Below are 13710 nucleotides of genomic sequence, written 5' to 3' on the forward strand. Positions count from 1 at the left end.
GTTTTCGGTTTCAGGGTGGTTAATTATATATGTTAGGACTTAGGATTTTTGGAAAATCGAAAATTACCAGAAAAATTTCGGCTACAGATTTATTATTAGTATAGATTATAAGCAGCTAGGGAAAACTATGATACAGAACTTCTAATAAGCCATTAAGTTAATAATTTTGCATAACATATTATTGCCACAAGCCCTTCAGCAAGACGTCAGAGAAACGTAATGTAACTTACAGCCAGATAAATATTGTTTTGTACTTGGAAATGTGTACCTATAATTTGACTTTTATTAAAATTGCAATTTTGAGATTCATATTAGTCACTAACTGCATATACGTAGAGAGATAATTAATTTTATGCTCGACCATGCCGAAATATAGTAATTATACACCTGGTAGCAGACCTTTAATGTATGTCATTAAAGTACACCTACTCATTAAAGGTCAGGTCTTTCAGCCAATGACGACTCAGGTTACAACTGTCCAGCTAATGACAGGTCAGCTTTCTACCGTTATAAAACCGCAAGTATCGATTATTCTCGGATATGCAATCGAAAGAGAATTAGCGAAAAGTCATGGAGGCTGGAAATCCAATACTGTCGCAGAAGGTTATGTTCTGTTACTATAATAATTAGCGTTAATTGTAAATAATATTCAAATAAATTCAATTTGTCATCTCGTTTTTCAATGTCTAATTTAATTTTAATGTTATCTCTGTAGGTTCTTATGGCCTAGCAAGGTCAATGTGAACATCTGTTCCTCGGAAAAAATCAATACTTTCGCGTCTGCGCACATCTCACAACATAGGTGACATTGGCCAAGGTCAGATACAAAGAAAATTAATATCAAGTTAGATATATGGTCGAGCATAAAAAGTCGTATGAAACTCGCCTATAATGGTAATTAAGAAGCTCGTATGAAAATTATGAAACTCGCTTGCGCTCGTTTCATAAATATCCATACACGCTTCTTAATTACCTTCATTATAGGCTCGTTGCATAATGTACAATTATTCTTTTCTTTAAAGACAAAAGTAAGTGCTATGATGGAAAAAAAAGATGTCCCTCTTTGGTATATCTAAAATCTGGCAACCCTGAATGTGAGGTACAGTATTTATATGTAAACAAGTGCTGTGACGTAAATATATATCATATCATATATTCGTATCTTGGCCTTTCCTCCATCCGAGTAACAAAAAATATTGTAGGATCGGAAGCATGTACAGTATGTGGGTTAAGGAAAACACAAGGGTCTTGTAACCTATGAAGGTCATGTGCGGTGCAGTAAGTTAAATCGGCAAGCTCTTCAGTTCGTTGGTAGAGGCCAGTCAACAACAGTCACGTAAGGTGTTGTGGTACAAATCACGGACTGTGGTAAGTTCTGCTACTTTCATCTAGTCTCTCATGGATATGTTACATAAAGCTCTCATTTCATATAAAACAGTAGGAAGTGTGCTTGAATAAACCTAACCAGTGGCGTACGCACGATTTTATCAAGCGTTGGGTTATTACTAATTGTTTACGATTTACATTATTATTATTATTATTATTATTATTATTATTATTATTATTATTATTATTATTATTATTATGTTACGGTATATTTGTTAATAAATTATATTCATGAATATCGTTATAAAATCTTTGAAACGTAATATTTTCACAGCGATCCAATTTTTTTTAAATTTTAACTTTTGTTTAATTTTGTATAATAAAAATGTTTATGCTCGACCATGCCGAAATGTAGTAATTATACACCTGGTAGCAGTCCTTTAATGCATGTCATTAAAGTACACCTATTCATTAAAGTTCAGGTTTTCGATTATTCTCGGATATGCAATCGAAAGACAACTAGCAAAACGTCACGCAGGTTGGAAATCCAATACTGTCGCAGAAGGTTATGTTCTGTTACTATAATAATTAGCGTTAATTGTAAATAATATTCAAATAAATTCAATTTGTCATCTCATTTTTCAATGTCGAATTCAATTTAAAGGTTATATCAAGTTTAAAGTTTATCTTACTCTCGAGATTATATCAAGGTCGTCGACATTCGTTGCCCGGAAAGAATCAATACTTTCGCGTCTGCGCACATCTCACAATTTACGAGATTGTACAAGGTCAGTTCGCTCCCCAGTCACATAAGAATAACATGAATACTTAGGAATAATTTCAAGTTAGAAATATGGTCGATCATAAAAAGTGGTATGAAACTTGCCTATAACGGTAATTAAGACACTCGTATGAAAATTATGAAACGAGCGCAAGCGAGTTTCATAAACATCCATACTCGCTTCTTAATTACTATCATTTTTGGCTCGTTGCATAATGCACTATTGTGTCATTATTACACAAACGCAATAACCATTTATTTACTCTATATTTAGTCAACAGTTTTTTCTAAATGATGGGTAAGACACTTTACTTTACATAACAGACAAATACATGAAAACAATCAAATCTATTAAAGGTAAAGGTATCCCCGTAACATGCCATGAAGGCACGTGGGGGGCATGGAGGTAGAGCCCCATGCTTTCCATGACCTCGGCACTAGAATGAGGTGGTGTGGTCGGCACCACGCTTTGACCGCCTTTTACCCCCGGGAAACAATCAAATCTATACTAATAATAAATCTGTAGCCGAAATTTTTCTGGTAATTTTCGATTTTCCAAAAATAATTGGTCCTAACATATACAATTAACCACCCTGAAACCTAAAATCGCTTTTTTGAAATTTTTGTTTGTATGTCTGACTCTGTCTGTATGTTTGTTACCTTTTCACGCGATAATGGCTGAACGGATTTCGATGAAAATTGGATGAAAGTTCGTTGTAACTTAGATTTTAGGCTATATGACATTCAAAATATATTGTTTAAAAGGGGGTTATAAGGGGGCCTGAAATAAATAAATCGAAATACCTCGCTTATTATTGATTTTTGTGAAAAATGTTACACAACAAAAGTTTCTTTAAAAATAATTTCCGATAAGTTTTATTCCTTGAAAAATTTTGATAGGACTGATATTTAATGAGATAAATGAGTTTTAAAATTAAAATAACTGCCATCTAAGGCCGTGTAATGAATTAAAAAACAAATGATTTCGTCTATAAGGGACCTTGGACAGCAACAATCGAAAGCTATGAAAGATAGCCTACAGAGAATGTTTCTGTGTTTGTATGAAGTAATATCAGAGCTACATTAACCGATTTATATAATTAATTATTAATTCACCATTGGAAAGTGTAGTTTCTCTAGATGGACATAATGCTATAATGTTATTACAGTAACTTCTGAGTGAATCGAGGACAGTTAAGATTAAAATAGCTTCTTATGCACAGAAAACTTGATAGGCTATTCTATACATTCGTTTCCTGTATTTCCTAAAATAATTTTTATGACCAAATGAGTGGTCTCTGGATCAAAATGATCGCATTTTAATTATGCAAATACAATTTAAATTAAGTAACATAATAAACGATTTATCCTTATATCAAACACGAATGTTCCCTGGATCAAACGTTCTAGTTTAATTATGTAATTACTTTATATTTATTTCTAACGGGTGCAGCGGAGCGCACGGGTACGGCTAGTATATTAATAAATTTAATTAAACACAATAATGGAAAATGGAACTCACCAAGAATGAAGAATGAAACTGGCATGATGAATATAATTAAAGGAGGGGTAGGATGACTATGCCTTACTGAAAAATTAGAGAAGCGAAAACTATTATGAATTTAAAAAAACTTAAATCTAAATATTTTAAGCTCTATAAAAATGAATAAAAACTACAAATTCCATCGGATTTTTCTAATTTCTTTAAAAAAATGTTAAATTCGTGTGTACGAACCTATTTCTATCAAAAGATTCATGTTCGCGTACGGAGAAATATGTGTTTGATGTCATTTTTTTAAGTTCAAGGGAAGGGGGGGGTTCTAACCCTGTAAACCTCCCCCCTTGCATACGTCCCTGAATCTAACAAAAATATTGTAAAATTAGAGAAAAAAAATCAGCCCATAAACCGCTAGTCAATTCAGGCAGTCTGTCATAATTTCAGCAAGATATAACATGCACATGTAAGCATGGGATAAACTATGTTGGCGTCAGTGTCCTGCATTCCTAATCGGAACTCGGCTTGGCTTGACTTTGACGCGGGCTGGACTCGGTATGGACCGGGTCCGTACACTTACCTTAAGGCTTAAGGTCCATTCACAATGAAAATTAAACATAACCGTAACATAAACACAGAAGTTTGCGGCCAGGTTATCAAATGGGATCATTCACAATGATTACCATAAACAGTGACATTAACATTGCCGTTAAGGCTGGTTCACAATAAACCGGAAACGAGAATCGGAACGAAAACGGTAAAGTTGTTAAAATGTGTACATTTAAATGTGAGCATTCACAATTAACGAAAAGCTTGCCAGAGCCCGGAATCGGGAACGGAGGGTTGGCCAAGTTTCAATTTGGCGTTCACGTTTCCGATCACAGCCCACTAGATCCATTCTATTGCCATCTAAAAGCTATTTTGTCGTCGTATATTTTGTAGCAAGAAGACCGTGACATAACCTATGCATTATTTTGTTCTGTGCTGTGCATCACGGAGCAAGTTTTATTTGATGAGATTCTAATATTGAGTGTTGAGGAAAATCCTCACGTTTACGATAAGCGGCGCGCCTCGTATAAAGATGAGAAAATGGAGGAGAATACGTGGATTTCAATAGCTACATCTTTGAACACCGATCGGAAGCGAATCATATTTTATTACTGTATTGGTTGTATTACACACTACATATTCATGCTTCAATTCAATAACTACTGTTGTGTTCATTTTTGTTCTATTACAAAATATTTCATCTCTAATTATTTTACGTTATGGTAGACTTAAAATAGGTTGTGATAAAGATGCATGGGCATATTTATAGTACGGGACATAATGAAATGTTTCAGTTGAAATTTCGAAGTTGAAGTGTTTATGTTGGCTGCCTTATACTCATGAGAGAATGCCATTGGTAAATTATACACAAATAACATCAGAATGCGTAATATCGACTTTACATATCGTTATTGACAAGGATATCGATATGCATAGTCGTCTACGTTCTCGGTTTATTGTGAATCAAAAATTTTCATATTCACGTCCTCTGCTTCTCGTTTTCATTCTGGTTCTCGTTCCCGGTTTATTGTGAACCAGCCTTTAGACATTAACATGAAAGTTTGCGAACTCCAAACATTAATGCTTATGCTTACCTGATTTGCAAACAGTACACAATCGTGGACAGAATATGAGGAAATGGCGTCGTTGTTATGTTTCCATGGTTACCAAGTATCTTTGCGGTTATGTTTATGTCCCCATCATGAATGTTCTTGATTTTACCGTAACGTTTACAATCTTAAGTTAACGCTTACGTTATGTTTAATTTTCATTGTGAATGGGCCTTACGGTTTTTCCCACTAAATCGGAACTACAGCTGTTTACATTTTGTTTTCAGAAGTATGAACAGATTATATTGGTACCACCAATTACGATGCTGCAAATAAATCGATTTCGGCATTTTCGTGGAAATATAATGTTCTCAGCATTCCTAATATCGTACCTACGGTGGCTGAGTGGTCAGACCTTCAGCCTTTCATGCAGGTGGTTCGGGTTCGAGTTCCGGTCAGGCCTGTTAAAAATCCGGCAATTAGCAAGAGACTTCCGGTCTTTTACAAGGTTAGTGGGCATATCAAGGTGACCGAGGAACTAAAGCATTGACATCTTTTCACGTGTTCCTCAGCTCACGTCACCTTGATATACCCTCAACTAACCCACTAACCTTGTCACATACCGACGACGGTCCCTTCCGAATTACCGAAAATTCATAGTGACAATTGTGGCGTACAACGTCGCAGTTGGGGCTTCCCCCGTTTCCCCATATTAGGCATCCACATCGTTCCGTCAATATTTCTCCATTCTGTCATTTTTCCTTATCATAACCTCGAACGCCGACTGGCGACGCACGGAGGGGGCTGGCCAAGGGACGAGGGGGGTTGCCTGCTCGAAACCTGGGTACGCAGCGAACCTTAGTTTAGTCAGCCGGTATGGGTTTGGGAATGCGTCTAACTTGAGGGTTAGCGCAATAGATTTTGAAAGGTCGCAGTGCTGGGTCGTAGTGTATTTCCTAATATCGAACAAAAAGTTCTGATATAGTTACCGTATATTTGTACAATTATGTACAGCGATTTCTTGTTAACTATTGGGCGAATTTTACCCATATTTATCATCTTTAAGTCAATTTATCCTGCAGTTATGCACCCAAAATAAAATTATTAAAAATAACATTTTTCACCAGAAATTCGCCAATGATTTTATGAAACCTCCTATGTGACAGTACTTACTTACTTACTGGCTTTTAAGGAACCCGGAGGTTCATTGCCGCCCTCACATAAGCCCGCCATAGGTTCCTATCCTGTGCAAGATTAATCCAGTCTCTATCATCATATCCCGCCTCCCTCAAATCAATTTTAATATTATCTTCCCATCTACGTCTCGGCCTCCCCAAATGTCTTTTTCCCTCCGGCCTCCCAACTAACACTCTATATGCATTTCTGGATTCGCCCATACGTGCTACACGCCATGCCCATCTCAAACGTCTGGATTTAATGTTCCTAATTATGTCAGGTGAAGAATACAATGCGCGCATTTCTGTGTTGTGTAACTTTCTGCATTCTCCTGTAACTTCATCCCTCTTAGCCCCAAATATTTTCCTAAGCACTTTATTCGCAAACACCCTTAACCTATGTTCCTCTCTCAAAGTGAGAGTCAAGTTTCACAACCATAAAGAACAACCGGTAATATAACTGTTTTATAAATTCTAACTTTCAGATTTTTTGACAACAGACTGGATGATAGACAGCATAATTTTTCAGAAGGAAGAAAAAGTTAATTAAAAATTATTGGACCTACGTACATAAGAATATGAAGTAATTCGGTGGAAAACGTTCGTGAATATGATGAACATAAATGATATCATCGAGGATCAGTGTAGGCCTATTCATATGTAATTACTTTTTTTCCTCCTGAAAAATTATTTTCTGTCCTGTCACATAGGAGGTTTCATAAAATCAACGACAAATTAATGCTTTTTGTTCGAAAAATAACATAAAATAGCGATTTTCTCGAAATATTATTATTATTTCTGTCCCATGATTCATTTTTACGTAAACTGAAGTAAGAGGGCCTATCTAAAATGGTGCGCCTAAAAAAAAGTTCATTTAAGAGAAATTAATCTGTTTAATGATATAACGCAGTTATACTATCCTACATTGAATAGAAAACTTTTTAAAACAAAAGTTGTAAAAAAATAATTATAGCTTATGAACTTTGTCGAAAAACTAACGCAATTTTACCCGCGTGGTAGATGGAGCAAGAAGAGGTACCCTAAATGTGTTTGCGTTAACTTTTACTGTGGAGAAGAAACCGTCAGAATCTATAAAGCATGGCAGCTGTTTTTCCCTGTTTCTAGTATGCAAAATTATTATCGTACTGTATTATGATCAGATTTTTTTGTATTCGACAGATACTGGAGAAAAAATGGGAGTATACGGGTACAGTACATCAGTTATTCATGGATTTCAAAAAGGCAAGACTCGGTTAAGAGAGAAGTTTTATAAAATATAATTATTGAATTTGGTACTCCCAAGAAACTACTCGTAGTTAGATCAATTAAAATGTGTGTCAGTGAAACGTACAGCAGAGTCCGTATAGGCTAGTTTCTGTCGGGTGCTTTTCCAATTCACTGCGGGCTGAAGCAAGGAGATGCACTATCACCTTTACTTTTTATTTTGCTCTAGAATATCCTATTAGGAAAGTCCATTTAACAGAGAGGGTTTGGAATTAAACAGGTTACATCAGCTGCTTGTCCATGCCGATGATGTGAATATGCTATTAGGAAAGTCCAGTTAACAGAGAGGGTTTTGAATTAAACAGGTTACATCAGCTGCTTGTCCATGCCGATGATGTGAATATGTTAGGAGAAAATCACAAACTATTAGGGAAAACACGGGAATTTTACTTGAAGCAAGTAAAGAGATATGTTTCAAAGTAAATCCCGAAAAGACAAAGTAGGCTATATGATTATATCTCCAGACCAGAACATAGTACGAAATAGTCCACATGTGTGGAATAATGGTCAGCGCGTCTGGCCGCGAAACCCTGTTCGATTCTCGGTTGGGGCAAATTATCTGGTTGAGGTTTTTTCCGGGGTTTTCCCTTCAACCCAGTATGAGCAAATGCTGGGCAACTTTCGGTATTGGACCGCGGACTCATTTCACCGGTATTATCACCTTCATCTCATTTGGACGCTAAATAATCTAAGATGTTGATAAAGCGTCGTAAAATAACCTACTAACTACTAGTACGAAATGGAAATATAAAAATTGGAAATTTATCCTTTGAAGAGGTGGAAACATTCAAATGTCTTGGACCAACAGTAACAAATGACATTCTGGAGGAAATTAAACGCAGAAAAAATATGGGAAATGCGTGTTATCATTCAGTTGAGAAGCTTTTGTCATCCAGTCTGCTCTCAAACAAGCTGAAAGTTAGAATTTATAAAACAGTTATATTACCGGTTGTTCTTTATGGTTGTGAAACTTGGACTGTCACTTTGAGAGAGGTTAAGGGTGTTTGACAATAAGATGCTTAGGAAAATATTTGGGGCTAAGAGGAATGAAGTTACAGGAGAATGGAAAAAGTTAGCCTACACAACGCAGAACTGCACGCATTGTATTCTTCACCTGACATAATTAGGAACATTAAAATTTAAATCCAGACGTTTGAGATGGGCAGGATATGTAGCACGTATGGGCGAATCAGGAAATGGATATAGAGTGTTACTTGGAAGGCCGTAGGAAAAAAGATCTTAGTGGAGGCCGAGACTTAGATGGGAGGATAATATTAAAATGGATTTGAGGAAGGTAGTATATGATGGTAGAGACTGGATTAATCTTGCTCAGAATGGGAACCGATGGCGGGCTTATGTGAGGGCGCCAATGAACCTCCAGGTTCTCTAAAAGCCATAAGTAAATAAGTAAGTCAAACCCTACTACAGTAAGTGGCAAGTGATAAATAATGTTTTTGTCAGTTTATTAGATCATGTCGCTTCACCATTTTCGCGTAATATTGTAGGGGAGACTGTTGTACCTTTAAACACTTTTCACATTTAATTTTTTTTTAATTTTGGGAAATGAATTTTTAAAAATGAAGAAATGCTTTAAATAATTATTGAAGATTCATTTACAACTTCCTGTATTTATTTTCCTGTTCTACAGATCTATGAAGGATGGAAAAAAATAAAATGAAGGGATATGTAATGTGTTCAAAGGTACAACAGGTTCATGTACCTTCGAACATACCCTCTTGTAAGTTGAAACACATGGAGTATAGGTGGGAATATAGCTGTAAAAACTGACAAATCATATTAAAATGTATTTTCAACCATAAACCAGAGCAGGCCTTTCTGATGACATTATATTTCCTGGAGGAGCAATAACTGCTTCAACAGCATTCTTCAAGGCATCCGGATCAATTGGGAGCTTCTTAACTGCAGACTTACTTCGTGACATGATTTTAAAATAAAATAAATACAGAAACCGATAGTATCGTGTATCTTGGAACATGTTCTATGGTACAAGATGTTTTGTGTTCAAAGGTACAAGAGGGTTCACGTTTAAACAAATATGTCTCCCAAAACTAGGGATTCGAATAAATCTTGGAAATTAAAATATGTTGTTACTCACCAGATGATAGAGAACACACTGTGCTTGATAGACAGTAATAAATACAATCTGCTTTTGTGTTAGAAAACATATATCAATGAACGAAATATTTACTTTTGGTACTAAAAGAAATTGTTTTGTCTACAGAGCTCACACTTTGCAATAAATCAAACCGAAGCTACGACCAGAGCTACTTATCGGCTTTCTCTACAATCTACTTCAGTTTAAATCCTCTAGGTAGCAGCAAAAATTAAAAGACAAAAAATGTTCAAAGGTACACTATGCTAAAGGTACAACAGTCTCCCCTATAAATTATTTTGTTTTTTGGTAGGTAAAAAAAAACGTTGACTATAGTAACGCAGTCTTGTACAGTTGCAGGACAGAGAGTTAACCGCAATCCCATTTCTCAGTAAAGACATGACTCAGTGATATGGAGTCTTACACAGCAGCAGTAGGCCTAATCTAACCACTTCCACTGCAGCACTTCTTAGAAAGAAGTGTGGTTATTTTGGACATTGTGGTTTTATGTAATTTATCTGCCCTAAGTGAAGAAGACTCAGTGCAGCCTCAAAAGATGGACAGAAAAGTCAAGACCGTAACAGATATGACCAGGCTTCGAGACTTTGGACCCGATACAATAAGTTTGCTGTGCATGCACTATAGGTTGTTGACTCGCTGCAGGTAGATGGAGATGTGTTGAGGTAACAACGTTGCTATTTAGAGTAGAGAACGGTAGTATGGGGAAGCACGCATATGTATATTCTGAAAGTAAATATACATTACACAATGATAATGTCAAAATAATGTGAAAAGCATTTATTTTCCTGTCTTTTGTAAGCATTTGTGTTTAATTATACACAGTGTTAATGGTGGAAATAAGCATGTAGCAATTTTAATTTTTTCATTTATCCTATTGGTCGTCTTTAGGAAGTGCAGTTACAGTACCGAATTGCAATGTACCTACTACAAGATACATTCTCAGTGTCTCAAACGTAAATCTTTTTCAGTTATCTGCGAAAGTTTGGACTGTAGAAAGCTAAGCTACGCTCTACGTCGCATGACGTGATAGGAGCAAAACAAAAAAAAAAACCTAACATCATTGCAGTCTCTAATAGACAGTCCTTTATTCTCGGGTGACTCTATGTCCACTAATTTTCTGTTTGTATTACACAATGTTCCATATCCGTTATTTTTACATACAATTGATTTCCACTTCTATTTTACACGTTCAGTAACCGGTGTACTTGATGTCTCATTAATTCTCTGCATCATTTTCTAAATTAATTTGAGGGCTTCCAGCATCTCTTGCTCTGACTTTTCCAACCGTGTAATAGTTTCAGACACAGTTTGTATGAAAACCAAATTATTCATCAGAACTTTCAAATCCAGAGCGTTTTCCTTTGCGTATTTGTTGGCATTTATTCTACATTACCCCCACCCACTGTACGCTTTACCACTATACTCAGTACGCCGTTATGCGGATTTCCCACTGAACTGCTCTATCGGGTCCGAAGTCTCGAAGCCTGGATATGACTTAGTAAAGGTTGGTTCACAATAATCCGGGAACCAGAAACAGAACGGTAACGGGAAACGGAGGACGTGAACGTGAAGATTATTGAGCGGAGGAGAGGTGGTTTACACCTTAGATCGTTGGAGGGGGGAGTTTGGGGGGGCTGCTGGTGAAATGGTAAACGGACTTGGAGGGATGGCGCGAGGGACTGGTCATCAGGGTGTTAGCGGTTAGCTCGACGTGGGTGCGATCGGTGAACTTGCAACTCAAATCAGGGGCGTCTCGCTTCACTTACCTTTCTTCCCACCACAATCTGAACACACGCTCTCGCCATGAAACAGTACTAACAATACCATCCCATCGCACCTCCTCATACTCATCCTCTTTCACAATAGCCCTGCCAAGACTCTGGAATTCGCTACCTGCTAGCATCAGGGACTGTCGAAATAAAATTGAATTCAAACGCAAACTTACTAGGCACTTGGTCAGTAATTGAGACTCGTTCAGACATGGTTTCTTGTAAATAGTTCTCTTAATCTATCACAAAATATTTCAATATCCGGTAATTTCATCACTATAGAATTTTGTTACTGTAGGTTTAATTTGTAATTCAGTAAAAACAAAAATATTCTTTGTTCTTAACTTCCATGATAAAATGTCTAGCTTTCATTAATCAGGTATTCTTGTTGTACTTTAACTTTTATTGTAATTGTAATTGTAAATTTAATATTAATTGTAATCTTATTGTTCATGTTATAGTTGTAATCCCCTGGTAGAGGGGCAGAGAAGGCCTGACGGCCTTATCTCTACCAGGTTAAATAAATAAATACTACTAAATACTACTACTACTATCTGAAATAGTGGGTGCAGTACTATTTACAACATTATTAGCTCCAATAACAAATTCCTTTTTTTTATTTAAACGTGCAAAACTCGGCTAATCTTACCAGTATATTAGTTGACAGAAATGCTTTACACACAGAAAACCTGTAGGCAAGCGTTGTTTCCAGATATCGTAGCGCTAACAGTTCATATAGGTCTAGATCAGGCCTGCACAAGATTTGCGCTCTCCGAGCCGGCACACAGCTCATAAGCGGAATGCAGGTATTAGCTGCGCTCTGTATAGGGTAGACTGGAAGAAGGGGTGATCTCGTACAAAATATACACAAAAGGAAGTACTATTACGAGGTTCATGAAATGAATCCCCGTTCAGCGTTTACAAAACTATCTTGGACTTATTAATTAATACAGAAATATTTATTTTACAGAAATAATAGAAATTTTATACCTACTTAAAGGTACAATATCATTTTGTTATATTTTTATTTATCAGTACATGAAAACGAGGTTTTATGCTGTTGGCAGCTGAAAGGAACAGTAGCCTACAGATCGTAATGAAACATCAGTTACAGATGTTCGATGTCTGCCTTTATTAAAGTTGATTATAGAAAACAGTTGCTCACATATATAAATGTTGAGCCAAACATAGCAATCATTTTCACAGCCAGCCTGTGTAGTCGTAGATATTATTGCTAATGTTTAGTCTTGTAAAACTCAACCAGGCTAGTAGTATTATTCACACGATCTTTAGCCCTTAGGCCACATTGAAGATCAATAAGTCCGAGCTGTAAATCGTTAAATGTTATGTTTTATTTAACGACGCTCGCAACTGCCGAGGTTATATCAGCGTCGCCCGTATGCCGGAATTTTGTCCCGCAGGAGTTCTTTTACATGCCCGTAAGTCTACTGACATGAGCCTGTCGCATTTAAGCACACTTAAATGCGATCGACCTGGCCCGGAATCGAACCCGCAACCTCGGACATAGAAGGTCAGCGCTATACCAACTGCGCCAACCAGGCTCACCTGTAACTTATATGACACTGTTTCAACTGGTGTTGAAGGAATTTATTATAACTTTAAACTTCTTTGCAATTAAGACAAGATTTTTAGTAGGTTATTTTACGACGCTTTATCAACATCTTAGGATATTTAGCGTCTGAATGAGATGAAGGTGATAATGCCGGTGAAGTGAGTCCAAGGTCCAACATCGAAAGTTACTCAGCATTTGCTCATACTGGGTTGAGGGAAAACCCCGGAAAAACCTCAACCAGGTAACTTGACCCGGGAATCGAACCCGGGCCACCTGGTTTCGCGGCTAGACGCGCTAACCGTTACTCCACAGGTGTGGACCTTAAGACAAGATCTTGGAATCTAGAATTAAATTCATTTTGAATTTCAATTAATATTTATATATAATCGTTTAACATGGCTTCATCACGAGCAGTTTCTATCGTTCGAAAGTAAGCCATATTACCTTCTCGAAAGTGACTTACGGAAAGTGTAAGTTTACGACTGAAATCCAGTAATTTATTCAACATATCAACACTGAGCTGGCCTTTTCCCTGAAGAGAGATATTTAAATTGTTGAAGATTAATATCTTTAGT

The 13710-nt window shown here is 36.6% G+C and overlaps 1 protein-coding gene across 1 annotated transcript in view; it reads left to right on the forward strand.

The window, feature by feature from the left end:
• The first annotated feature begins 1225 nt into the window (after positions 1 to 1225).
• LOC138705268 (cytochrome P450 6k1-like) overlaps positions 1226 to 13710 on the forward strand; it is a 70524-nt gene continuing 58039 nt past the window's right edge. The window contains exon 1 of the mRNA XM_069834104.1: positions 1226 to 1368. The gene's annotated coding sequence lies outside the window, so the exon portion shown is untranslated. The remainder of the gene's footprint in view (positions 1369 to 13710) is intronic.

Source organism: Periplaneta americana, chromosome 8 (genome assembly GCF_040183065.1).
Source record: "Periplaneta americana isolate PAMFEO1 chromosome 8, P.americana_PAMFEO1_priV1, whole genome shotgun sequence".
NCBI classification, from domain to species: Eukaryota; Metazoa; Arthropoda; class Insecta; order Blattodea; family Blattidae; genus Periplaneta; species Periplaneta americana.